The sequence below is a fragment of the Vigna unguiculata genome, chromosome 11 (genome assembly GCF_037176805.1).
Source record: "Vigna unguiculata cultivar grain cowpea cultivar isolate G323 ecotype 2 chromosome 11, ASM3717680v1, whole genome shotgun sequence".
Taxonomy (NCBI): Eukaryota; Viridiplantae; Streptophyta; class Magnoliopsida; order Fabales; family Fabaceae; genus Vigna; species Vigna unguiculata.
The window spans coordinates 28,667,872-28,680,144 of record NC_140802.1 but is presented as its reverse complement, the minus strand read 5'-3'; the positions used below and the strand labels follow the sequence as shown (position 1 = coordinate 28,680,144).

General features: G+C 36.1%; 1 pseudogene; it reads right to left on the bottom strand.

Moving 5' to 3' along the window:
- Positions 1 to 7,316: 7,316 nt before the first annotated feature.
- Positions 7,317 to 11,640, bottom strand: LOC146881705 (TMV resistance protein N-like; annotated as a pseudogene).
- Positions 11,641 to 12,273: the final 633 nt, after the last annotated feature.

Below are 12,273 nucleotides of genomic sequence, written 5' to 3'. Positions count from 1 at the left end.
AATGGTTATTTCTTTGGTACACCCATATGCTAATGAGGTACAATTTACTTAAGAAAATTACTTAATGTTATTGTATTCAACTACTTATATTCTTTATTCATTCAATGCATAGGATGTTCAAAATGGTGCACCATCTCCAAATGATGTAGGATGATCAACTGATGGAAGTAAAAAAAAATTAAAATTATACGTTTAATTGCATAATTGTAGTACAATTTGATAAATACGCTTAATATTGTCTATTCTATGTTTGGATATTTCAACCTTTTAGCACTTTGATATTGTTGAACAATCAATGAAATTTCTACTTTTTTGTCATTTATATATATATATATATATATATATATATATATATATATATATATATATATATATATATATATATATATATATATATATATATATATATATATATATATATATATGTTCTGGTTAGGAAAAGTGCTAGATAATCCTTAACCAAAAACAAAATGAAAGAAATATTTTTAACCCTAGCTTAAGACTTGTTTAGGTAAAAAACAATTTGTCCATTGACCATTGGAGTAACATTCTTATTTATACTAGAGTAATGAATTACAAATAATCAGTTACAAATTTGTAGATATACAAGAGATAATCCTCAATATCTTCCAAAATTTTAGCCACAATATCCCATCAAACTAAATAATAACCAAATAATTACATATCTCATCTTTACAATCTTAACAAATCGACCCCACCCAAAGACTATTAACCAGTTAATATCAACCTTCTTTGCCCGACCTTATGACTTCTTCATCACCATGTCAGCTTGTACGACGACGCCATTCTTCTATTCTGCACCATTATGACAATGCAAATCTTCTTCTATGCACTACCACCATGTCGGTTTCATGACGACGCAAATCTTCTTCTCTACTCTACCACCCTGTCGGTTTCATGACGACGCAAATCTTCTTCTCTACTCTACCACTCTGTCGGTTTTATGACGATGCCTACCACCACACCAGCTTTAATACAATGTAACTCCTCTACATGGCCCTTAGCACATCAGTTTTATGCCGACACTAATTATACCATTTCCTTCACATCTCCCCCCTCACCTGACTACTGCTACCCTCTTGGTGAGTACAATATATATATTCTTTTTCTTAATTTAAAGTGTTAATATTTTTAATTTAGATTATTTTTTAATTTATTTATTTTATAAGTATTTTTATTTATTTATTTAATATATATATATATATATATATATATTAGTTTCTATTTTATTTGAATTTTTTGGAGGTGCAGAAGAAATTTTGGATGTACAAGAAGACATTCTCTTTTGATAAAGGCTGAATAATTTGTAAATCATGTTCCCACAAAGAGTGACGGATCTTGCCCAATTATTTTGGTGGATCTCTATACAAAGTCACTAGATTCCATTCTCCACATGTCACAACATAGCGTGATAAGACTTTCTTTCTTCCACATGCGTACTACACCATCTTCACCTTATACTTAAATAAAGGATATGGAACAATTGTATCCTACTTAATCACCAACAACATTGGCATTATCTCTATTATGGGAGGAAGAAGTTTAAGAAGCAATGAATCAGATGACAGGGTTGGGGTCAAGGCTACCCCACCTTACTAAGGCCTACCATTGGTTACAAGGATGAGTTGTTGAGACAAATACAAAATAATAGTAGTTTCCTACTTTTCCCTTCTTCGTATCAGTCAATATGAAACTTTGGTGGATTCTCACATGAGACCAGACGATTTATGTATAAATTGTTGTAACCAACCTTCTTTAAGAAAAACTGAGTTGTAATTTCTATTAATAGTGATTTCTGACCGTAGATGTAAATTGAAGTTTGTTAACACTTCAATTGAATCCAGTTAATTTATCTGTATTTTCTTTGTTACTCTTCTTTTTTAACCATTAAATTGTTCCTTTGGATTTCTTCATTATGGTTGTTATTCATTTTTTTGATTGTTGTGTAGTGGGATTGTTTGAGCTATTTACACGATAGGAGATAAATTAGAAAACCAAATAAATATGTTCCTTACAATAATGTTGGTGAAATAGCTAGTTACAATTTTATTTTCCTAAAATAATAGTATCGAAGTCCATGTACATTACCTTATCAAACCATAAAATTTAGTTTTTGAAAATAGTGGAGAGATCATAGGACTATCAATTCCAAAAGACACAATGAATTTGAATTCTTGTCCAGCTTTTCCTATTTGCAATGTTTGGTTATGTCATTGCAATTCTTCCTCCCATCTTCAACAATGCCTTCAAGTCTTCACTAGATAGAAGTGTAGTGAGAGCTAAAATACAATTGTAACTTGTTTCCTTCAAATTGAAGAAAACATGCATTTTTTAGCTGATAAATTTCCCCAATGATTCATCCTTAGGTAAGTATCCCAATGATATCCATATTTCTCCACCTCAACAGCAAAACCATGTTTGTCTGATACATGAACTTCCAATTTTCAAAATTTAGTGATGGTACCAAAATAGAATAAGCCAATGTGATCTATTTGCTCTATGCCAACATCCTCATGTAGACTCATCGGAATAACAACATCAAAAATACGATATGTTTTTGTTTCCAGACAAATCTTTAAACTTGTTCCTCTTGGACGAGTTGAGAATAGTACACAACAAAAGCTGCCAACTTGCTACATAGGGGTAGATACTTCTATGGTTATTATACTGCCTATACCCATATGTTGATTATAAACCTACTTTGGTATTTCACTTCCTGGAATGATACTTGAAATAATAAGAGGCCATCCTTGGTGTCCGTTGGTTGAATAATTGTATCGGTGGTTCTCGTAGCACCACAAACACAAGTTTTAGGTTAGTTCTGGTTACATACAAAAAACAAAGAAATAGTGAGAAAGAAATGAAGGAAGAATCATGAATACACCTAAATAATTTTTATCATCCATGAAAATCCCATGCTTCTATAGCGTTCTACCTCAACTAATTCTGGGAAATTGTAAATATATAATCCTCCATTTCTAATATATGTTCTACTACTATAAGACCTGGGAAAATTAAATAAATAAATAAATATTTATTTAGTAAATGTGAGGGCGGGAATCCCTAAGTTAATTAATGTGGAAAGAAAAGATAAGGAATAGTACTAGCTCAAGTGGTTGAGAGTACTTGGTTACTATGAAAGGACTTGGGTTCGAGTCCTATGTATGGTTGTGTGTTTAAACCTTGACTTACGTGAATGAGAAGGGTTATATATATATATATATATATATATATATATATATATATATGTGTGTGTGTGTGTGTGTGTGTGTGTGTGTGTATAACTAATGAGTATGTTGTTTGGTAGTACTTGTTGAGCCATGTTGAATATATAAATCTATATATGTTAGCTTTAATGAATGATGGTATAAGTGCGTGAAAAAGGCCACTATTGATGAGTGTATATATGTTGTTGAAGATTAATTAATTAATAAATGCGGGAAGTGGAAGTTTTTATGGCATTTAATTCTAACTTGTATGACGTGGAAAAGTACTAGCTCAAATGGTTGAGAGGACTCGGGTTTAAGTCCTATGTATGCCATTTATGTTTTATTTATCTGATTTTATATTTTTATATATGTGATCATGTTGTGGAATGATATATATAATCATTGGACTATATTAGTTAGCAAGAAACATGAATTGGCTTGATGGTTAGCTTTGATTTGGCATTGGTATGGTTGTGGGTTCAAGCCTTGGAGAACCCAAATTAAACTTTATTTTTGCCAAACTTAGTTTTGGCTTGAATATGAAAGGGTAGTGTAAACCCTAGCAGATGTAGCAGCCAAGAGGGGTTGGAAAATAGTTCTTAATGAGCAATTGAATGGTAATTATCATATACTTTAAGCCAATTTCGTTTTGCCACATTAAGACACTAATTAGAGACCAATTAAGTGAAAAAGAGAGAGATTTTGTAGCTGGTTTTAATGAATTGGTTGAGGGAGACGAAAATCAGAGTGTAGAGAGTGTGGTGAGTGAACCATTGAGGCTGAGTTGAGGAGAATCAAGGGAGGCTATTGGAAATTAGGAAGAATCAAGAGTCGTTCAAGCTTTTAAGCGAAAAGATCCATGTTATGGGAGTTTTACTCGTTATTGATTTTGTGTGTGAATAATTGCATGATATGTAGTATGAAATGCATGGATATAATCTGTTTTTGCTTGAATTGTGGCGTTTCTGAAAAATTTCCAGAAACCGTCTGGTGGGCTATGCATAGCCGTAAGGCGACTCATCTTGGTTTGGTGATTTTGAGTTCCTGAGGAAGGAACCACCTGGTGGCACATCCTTAGCCGCCAGGCGACGCATGTGGCTTGCCCAGTTTTCTGGGTTCTGTATGAATTGCCTGGCGGTGATGAACACCTGTCAGGCGACGCAAGACAATTTTGACTCAATTTTAGTGTTTTAGCCTTCTTGGGTGAATTCTAATCGGTGGAAAAGGTGTTTAACTCTTAAGATAAGTGAATTATTATGAAATTATTATGTAAGGAGGGGAGATTGGATGATTATGGCACCATTCTCGTTTTAGGGTTCGAAATTTGGAAGTAGTGATATCATGAGCAGAATGGGTGGTTCAATTGCATTGGAAATTGTTGATCATCTGAGTTAGGGAATAAATGAAATTGAAAGTAAATGAATTCACTTGGGAATTAATATAAATTGCAAGGAATGGAGGATTTTGAAGGGTTGAAGTTCACAGGTGCAGGACGAATTGTTGGGTGCCTGGGATTGCAGGAACCGCCTAGTGGCACCCCGTTTGCTGCCAGGCGCCACACCAGAGTTGCATGATTAGGTGTTTTGATGAATTGTGGAAAACCATTTAGGGACAAGAACATTTGCTTGTACGAGTTCATTGGATAAACTTTGGGTTGGTAAGCATAGAATAGAACAAAGCATTGAGGCAAAGGAGATTGTGTAATAAGGAATATGGTATCAACAGTGTTGGCATTAGACTATGATGAGGATTCCTTATCAGGGGTAACAAACTTAAAAGTAACTTAAGGGTAGGGACTCTAAGAGTAATAATATGATTTGAAGGGATGAAGCTTGACTTGGTAATTTTGATGGTAGTAGTAGGATATGCAGTACTATCAAGTTAGGTGTTGGTAATTAAACTTCACCGTCGTTAGTAACCAACTAAGTTATAAGACCCTGGGAAAATGACCAGATGAGTATGATGCGAGCAATTGTGCCTGGACTGGAGTAGAAACCAGAATCGCGTAAATACTGTCATGGCACCTGGCGGTAATATGCGAACCGCTAGGCGATAGCGGTGATTCAGTGGGTTGTCTGGACTTAGGGCGCCTGGCAGCAGAGAGCTTCCCGCCAAGCGATACCTGCTACCACAATGGCACCTGGAAACTTGTGCGCCTAGCGGTGAGGGTGGTGTCGCCACGCGATATCTGCAGCTAGGAAGAAATCTGAGGCGTTACGCGCCTGGCGGTATGCGTCACCCGCCAGGCGGTCTGGAAGCTGGCAGCGCCTGGCGGTACGTGTCCCCCGCCAGGTGATTTTGATGTTGCAGCCTTGAGTTGTTGGATTCTACATGCATGATCTACAAGGCTTTTGGTGATGCTTCAAAGGTGGAATTGCTGGCGTTCCTTGAGTTGAGCTCGGAACGTATCCCTTGAGTTGAGCTCGGGATAGGGGTTAAGCATGTGGCATTCCTCGAGTTGAGCTCGGAATGGCATCCCTCGAGTTGAGCTCGAGATGGCGGATGAACACGAGGAACCCTTGAGTTGAGCTCGGGTTGGTGAGTGTGTTGGTTGTGGCCAGTATGGATGGTTCCAGATAGATTGGCCTGCTCAGTAAATAGCTCACGAGTTTGGTAGTCTTAGGATGTTACGAACTATGTTCGTATTTGGGAACTTCGCCTGGCGTTACGGTGTATGATCCATAGCAATGGTTTCCGCACGTGCTCTATCGGTTGTGGCCGATAGGTATGGAGCAAGTCACCTTGTAGCCTGGTGGTTGTGGAAGTCTAGTGTGAATGTGCGAGATCGTGGCTCGTATGGATGGGTCCTAGATGATTGCTCTTCAGTGTTAGCCGACGCGTTTGTTAGTCCAGGGACAAATACAGATTGCAGTTCGTATTGGGGAACTCCACTTGGTGTTGTGGATTATAGTCTGTCAAAAGATCATTCCCACGTGTGGACTACAGGTGGTGCCCTATAGTCGGAGGGGCGAGTAGACACAATGGTGGCAAGTATCAACTAAAGGAATTATCAGAGGGTGTAGAAGCTGAATGCTCATAGTGACAACCGTGGGAGGGGGGCTAGTGACCAAAGGTGGTACTTTTGAGAGGGTGGTCAGATTAAGTTAGTTAATCGGGGTTTGTGGGGTTGTTTTCTTTTATACTGTAGTTATTTCTTTTATTTTAAGCTCACCCTATCTGTTTGTGTTTGGCGATGATCGTGTAACTTGTTACATGGGAGCAAAGGATGTTGCAGGTGAAGCTGTTGAAGAGTAGAGCTTGAGAGAGGGCTTACATGGACATTTTTTTTAAAGAGTTGTATTTATCTCATTCATTTTCAGTGGAATAGGAACTTGAAGTTGTACTCTTTTAATTGAATATTGGTTTGGAATTTGTTTTCATTTGGCACGATTAATAAAGATGAAAATTTTCCGCGCATTTTTGAGTAAGATGAATAATTAAATACGATTATTTAATGATATCTTATTATATTTTAATTAAATTAGTAATATTCGATCGGGATGTTACAACAACCTCTAAAATAATAAAGGTACTGAGTTGAGTAGTGATGACGACTTAGTTCTTGAAAGGAGTTCACACAACTATTTTAACTGTGTCAACACCTAATTCGTCCGGGTGAATAAATTTATTTTCAGTAAAAAAAAAAGTAAAAAAAATGTTTTAGTTAATGGTAAATAAAAAAAGGTAAAATAAGATTTTCCTCAAAGATTTTCAAACTTTAATTTTTGAAAAATGAAAAAAACAAAAGATATTCTCTACTCTTCTTCTCTATTTCTCATTGCCACCCACACACCTCTTTTATTATCTCTTGAAAAAAATTAGAAAAGGAGAAAAGAAAAAAAAAACTGAGAAGGTAGTTATAATATACAAAATGAGAGGGTGACATTAATATAAGAGGAATTGAAAAGTTTAGAAGGTATGTTACTGCCATTATCCTTTTTTATTTATTCAATCCTTTTTTCTTATATTATCTTTTAATATTGAATGTGTTTTTGTTTTACACTTAACTTCGGTCTTTTGCTTAAGAATATTATTTTCTACTATTCATAAATATTTTATTTTAAAAATTATAAAAAATAGTTTTCTTCATTGCATGACACCAATTTTCCAAATTTCTTTTTCTAAAAAGTAGAAAAAAAAATATAAAGAACTAAAGATAAAAAACAGTTTACTTTTATTTTGTTTAATTTTTGCAAAAAACTAAGATCAAGTTGACGCATATATGAAAAGCCAAGCAAGGAAGGCAGCAAAGGACACGGTGAATCTTTAAATGATCTGGAATATAACAAAGATAAAGGCCACATTTTCATGGATGAGATCGTTGATTGGGAATGATTAGGAGCTTCACCTATACAATGCTTCTTCAAATACTCATCCCTTGGTTCATCTAATAACTGGATATCATACAATTTTGAGCAGCCTGAGATGCTCAGAATTTGAAGAGAATTGAGGACTAATATGCTGTTGGGTAAGCTTACCGGACTTTTGCAGTTTGTCAAATTGAAAAAAAATAAAAAGCTTTCTGAGATGACCAGTGGATGGATCGATCTACCTTATATTTATACATCCTTCCAGATCTATCCAGTCAAGATTTAGGGCCTCTCCAAAATGTGGTAACTTGATTAGACTTGTACAATCTTTCAAATTCAAATATGTAAGTTTTCTTAAATGACCGATAGATGGATCCATTTGTTTCAGTTGTATACATCTTTCAAGACATAGCGTTTCAAGATTTCTGACCTTAACTAAATTTGGGATCTTGATCAAAATTTTGGAACCAGAGAGATATAAACGTCTCAAGTTGTGTAGAGGCTACAGTGAAGGCAAAAAGTAGGAGACGAAATTAGCAATGACACTTGGTCTTCCTTTTGTTACTTTATTCAATAATTGCAGAAGAAATTATCGGAAGAGGGTCTTCTTTTTTACTTGTTCATTTAAACAAAAACAATACAGAACAAGAACAATGATTTACACTACCTTTGTGGCTTCCCATAGTTTTTTTATGTTATTGTTAACGAGGGACAGCTCCACAAGTTTGTCCGGCTGAAAACTAGGAGGCAAACACTTGAAAGGATATTTCTCCAACGCTAGATATCCTAAGTCATTAGAAAGATGATTGAGGCTACCACAAAAATTCACTCCCTCAAGCTTGAGCAACTGCAGATGACTCATTTTTGATAGACCGTCAACTCTTATTATTGTTTCTAGAAATTCATTAGGCCATAGGTCAACAACTATGGCTTCAAGATTTTATGTCGTCTACACAAATGCAAACAATTGTCAACTCTTTTAAAGTATATTCAGATTGTAGAAAAAAGACAACTTACAATTTTAAGCTCAAACTGTTTTACCATATTGTTTAACATAACATTCTGGAGATCTTTGTAATTCCACAATCTACTCCACTTTCTTGGCTCTTTAGGTGATTACTCTCCAACAATACACTTGCCCAAATCTACCAACAAATCATGCATGTTAATCAGCCAAATATTCATCTCACGAAACTCACAAATATATGTTATCAGTGATTTTTCAATGAGAACTTGTAGACCATATTCATGATGAAATCCACGAAATTCTAGAACTTCCTTCACATTTCGAACATTTTTCTATTGAAGAAGCAAGGAATATCAAGGAATATTTCCTTGTCTGAATCATCCAACTCATCAAAACTTATTCGCAACACATCTATTATATCTTTACTTTTGTTTTCCTTTAGCCTAGCCAATGCACTTCTTCATTGTGAGACATTTCGATCAAACAAAGATCTGCCCAATACTTCAATTGCCAAGGGATGGCCTTGAGCATGTGATAGTATATAATCAGTAAACCTTTCATAACCACTCTTTACATGTTCACTAAGGAAAGCGTTTTGGAAAATAGTTCAGCAACATCTGTGTAGTTCAATGGTTGGACATGGTAAACATCATCTACTCCATAAGTCCTTAATATATGTTCATCTCTAGAAATTATGATGATTTTGCTCCCTCTATCTAAGCTTTCATGTAATGTAACAAAGTCACTCTACTCCCTGTAAACATTTTTAGCTGTCCAACTTGATCAACGTTATCCAAAATAATAAGAGCCCTACTAGGGATGTCAACAGGACGGGTAGGGTACGGGTAGTAGCTCCCTCTTACCCTACCCGCTGGATAAATACTTGTCCCGTAGCCGTATCCAAATTCGTCGGGTATCCGTTATGTGGGTATCCGCATAATTTTTTAATATCCACGGGTACCTGCGGGTATCCAGGAGTATTTGCAACAAACTAAAAATAAACATTTAAGAACATATTTTAATTGTAAATTCAAAAAAAAATACAATACATAACATTCATAAATTTTAAACAAAGTTCAAATAACTCATTTAAATAGTGTTGAATGACATTTTACAAAGAAATGATTTTTTTTTTAAAACTAATTGATAAAAAAATGACTCATTCAAAATCAATATGTTCATATTTTAATCATGTTTCTTTTTATTTTTTATTTAATTTAAATTAGAGTATAGTGGGTACGGGTATCCACGGGTACGGATATTATGATACCCGTACCCGCCTCGTTAATATGCGAGTATTAAAATACTCGTATCCATTACCTACGAATATCCATTTATAATATTCATTTCATACTCGTTGCGGGTTTTATCCATGGATACCCGCTGGTATAAATTTTTTTGACATCCCAAAGCGCTACCATTGCGTAACCTAGTCCATACCAAGCTTGTTCCCTCGGAAACATTGAAAATTTTTAAATTATTTTCATTTAAACTCTAAGAAAGTAACTGTTTTTGTATTCCTAATGCTCTAGAATCTCGATAAAGTTTGCTTACATCATCAATAAAATAATGAAAATCATATTGATGAGAGATTCTTTCGTACAAAGCACGACCAACAGTTGTCTTTCTTATACCATCCATCCCACTAATTCCAACAACTCCAACATTTGACCCCAAACACTAAAGTTTTGATAATTCTTCAACATGAGATTCCATTCCAACCAAATTATCATTTGGTAGTTTTGAAAATTTAGCAACCAGTATGCTTATTACATTTTGAAAAAAAAATCTATCTCTGCCTATTATGGCCTGCAATAGAAAAAAAATTATATATATATATAAAGCATGTCAAATTGTTGGGAATCCAAGTGTGAGTTTAAGTCCCACATTGAGTAAAAATGAGAAAGTTGAGCATCATATAAGGATCAAGGCCCATAAACCCATCATCTTAAGGTTTTGGGTTAAGAGTGGTGTCAATCCCTTATGTGTGGGTTGGGCTCATGTTCATTGGTGTTGAATCTCTCTAATGATCCTCTCTCAAAAACCCAACAGTGGTATCAGAGCCTGGGTTCGTGTGGTGACCGGCTTAGACTAGACCATGTATCGAAAGTCTTCCTGATAATAGGTCAGGTAAGCGAGTCCCGTTAAGAAGAACAGCGGTGTAAGACCCGAGAAAATTAAATAGTTAATTATATAATTATTTAATAAATGCGGGTAATAGATACCTTTAAGATATTTAATGCAGAGAGCTATGACGTGGAAAAGTACTAGCTCAAGTGGTTGAGAGTACTTTGATTGTGTGAGAGGACTTGGGTTCGAGTCCTATGTATGCCAATTGTGTGTTATTTCAAATTATGCATTATTTTGATGATATGCTTGAATGCTAGACGTGATAATAAAATCCTAAAATTGTAGGAATTATCATGAAACATGATTTGTTGAATTGGTTGTGCACTTGACTTGGTAATTGATGGTTATGGGTTCAAACCTTGCTAAGAACAAATTTACTCTCTTTTTGCCAAATTTTACTTGGCATGAATATGAAAGGTTTTACGAACCCTAGCAGCCAGTTGAGAGGTAACCTGGAAAACACTTGGTTAGTACCCATTGAATAGCCTTAATCATCTTTTTTATTTAATTTTCGTTTTGGGTGGAGTAAAGGGTAATTAGTGTGTATTAACACAGAGAGAGAAAGGAATTAGTGGAGAGGTAAGACCTGTAATTTCGTGGGAGTCACTGGGCAGAGAAATTGAGTGAACTGGTGTTGGTTATAGAGGGATTTAGAGTGAAAGCTATTGTTGGAGGAGAAGCAAAGGTTGATAGAAGTTTTGGGTTAGAGATACTCCTCATATTCGAATTTGGAGCAAGGATTTGAGGTAAGGGGAGTTGTTTTAAATGGTTTCGATTCGTGAATAATGCATTATGAATTGTATGAATTGAACTACATGAAATCTATGCTGAATTACACTGTTTCGCAAAATTCTGGGTTTTTGCACAGAAACCGCCTAGCATGCATGAAGGTGCCGCCAGGCGGCACCCCAGTTTTGTCCCAGTTTCTGGGTTCTGCTTTGAGTTGCTTGGCGGCGAGATAAATCCGCCAGGCGGTGCAAGATGTCTGACGTTGTTTTGACATGGTTTCGTGAATTTTGTGGTGTGTTGCTATTCCCTTTCGGATGATATGTCTATTGGATTGTTTTTAGTGATTATATGCTTGGTATTATGTGTTTGTGATCATAAATGGAGGTGTGAAAATGGGGAATCCCTAATAGAATGGGTAATTTCATTTAATTGTTGGTTTCATAAGTGATGTGAATTGGGATGGGGGACGCTTGATATTAATTGGCGTAAAACTATGGGAAACCTGGAAATGCATTAGTGCGAAATCATAGTGCTTGAGATGACAAAATCTGTGAGAGAGGGAAATGGTTCACGAAGTGTCAATTTGGCCCCTAGCCCATGGGCCAGCCTTGGTCCACTCTTCATAAAGCCCCTTTTTAGGGGGACCCCCAAATGAGGGGGCCAAAAAAAAGTCCAAGCCCCTAAAGCCCCCTCTCTAGTGGGTTAGGGCTAGGGCTAAGGTGGGTTAGCCTCCCAAATAATACTACATTAAGTTAGAGTCAAAGATCAAGTTGAGCGACCCGGACGGGCCCGACGACCAAGACGGGCCTACAACCCGGACGGGCCAGACGACACGGACGAGCCAGACGACCCGGACGCGCCCAATAACCAGGACGAGCCCGACGAGCCGGACGGACCCGACAACCCG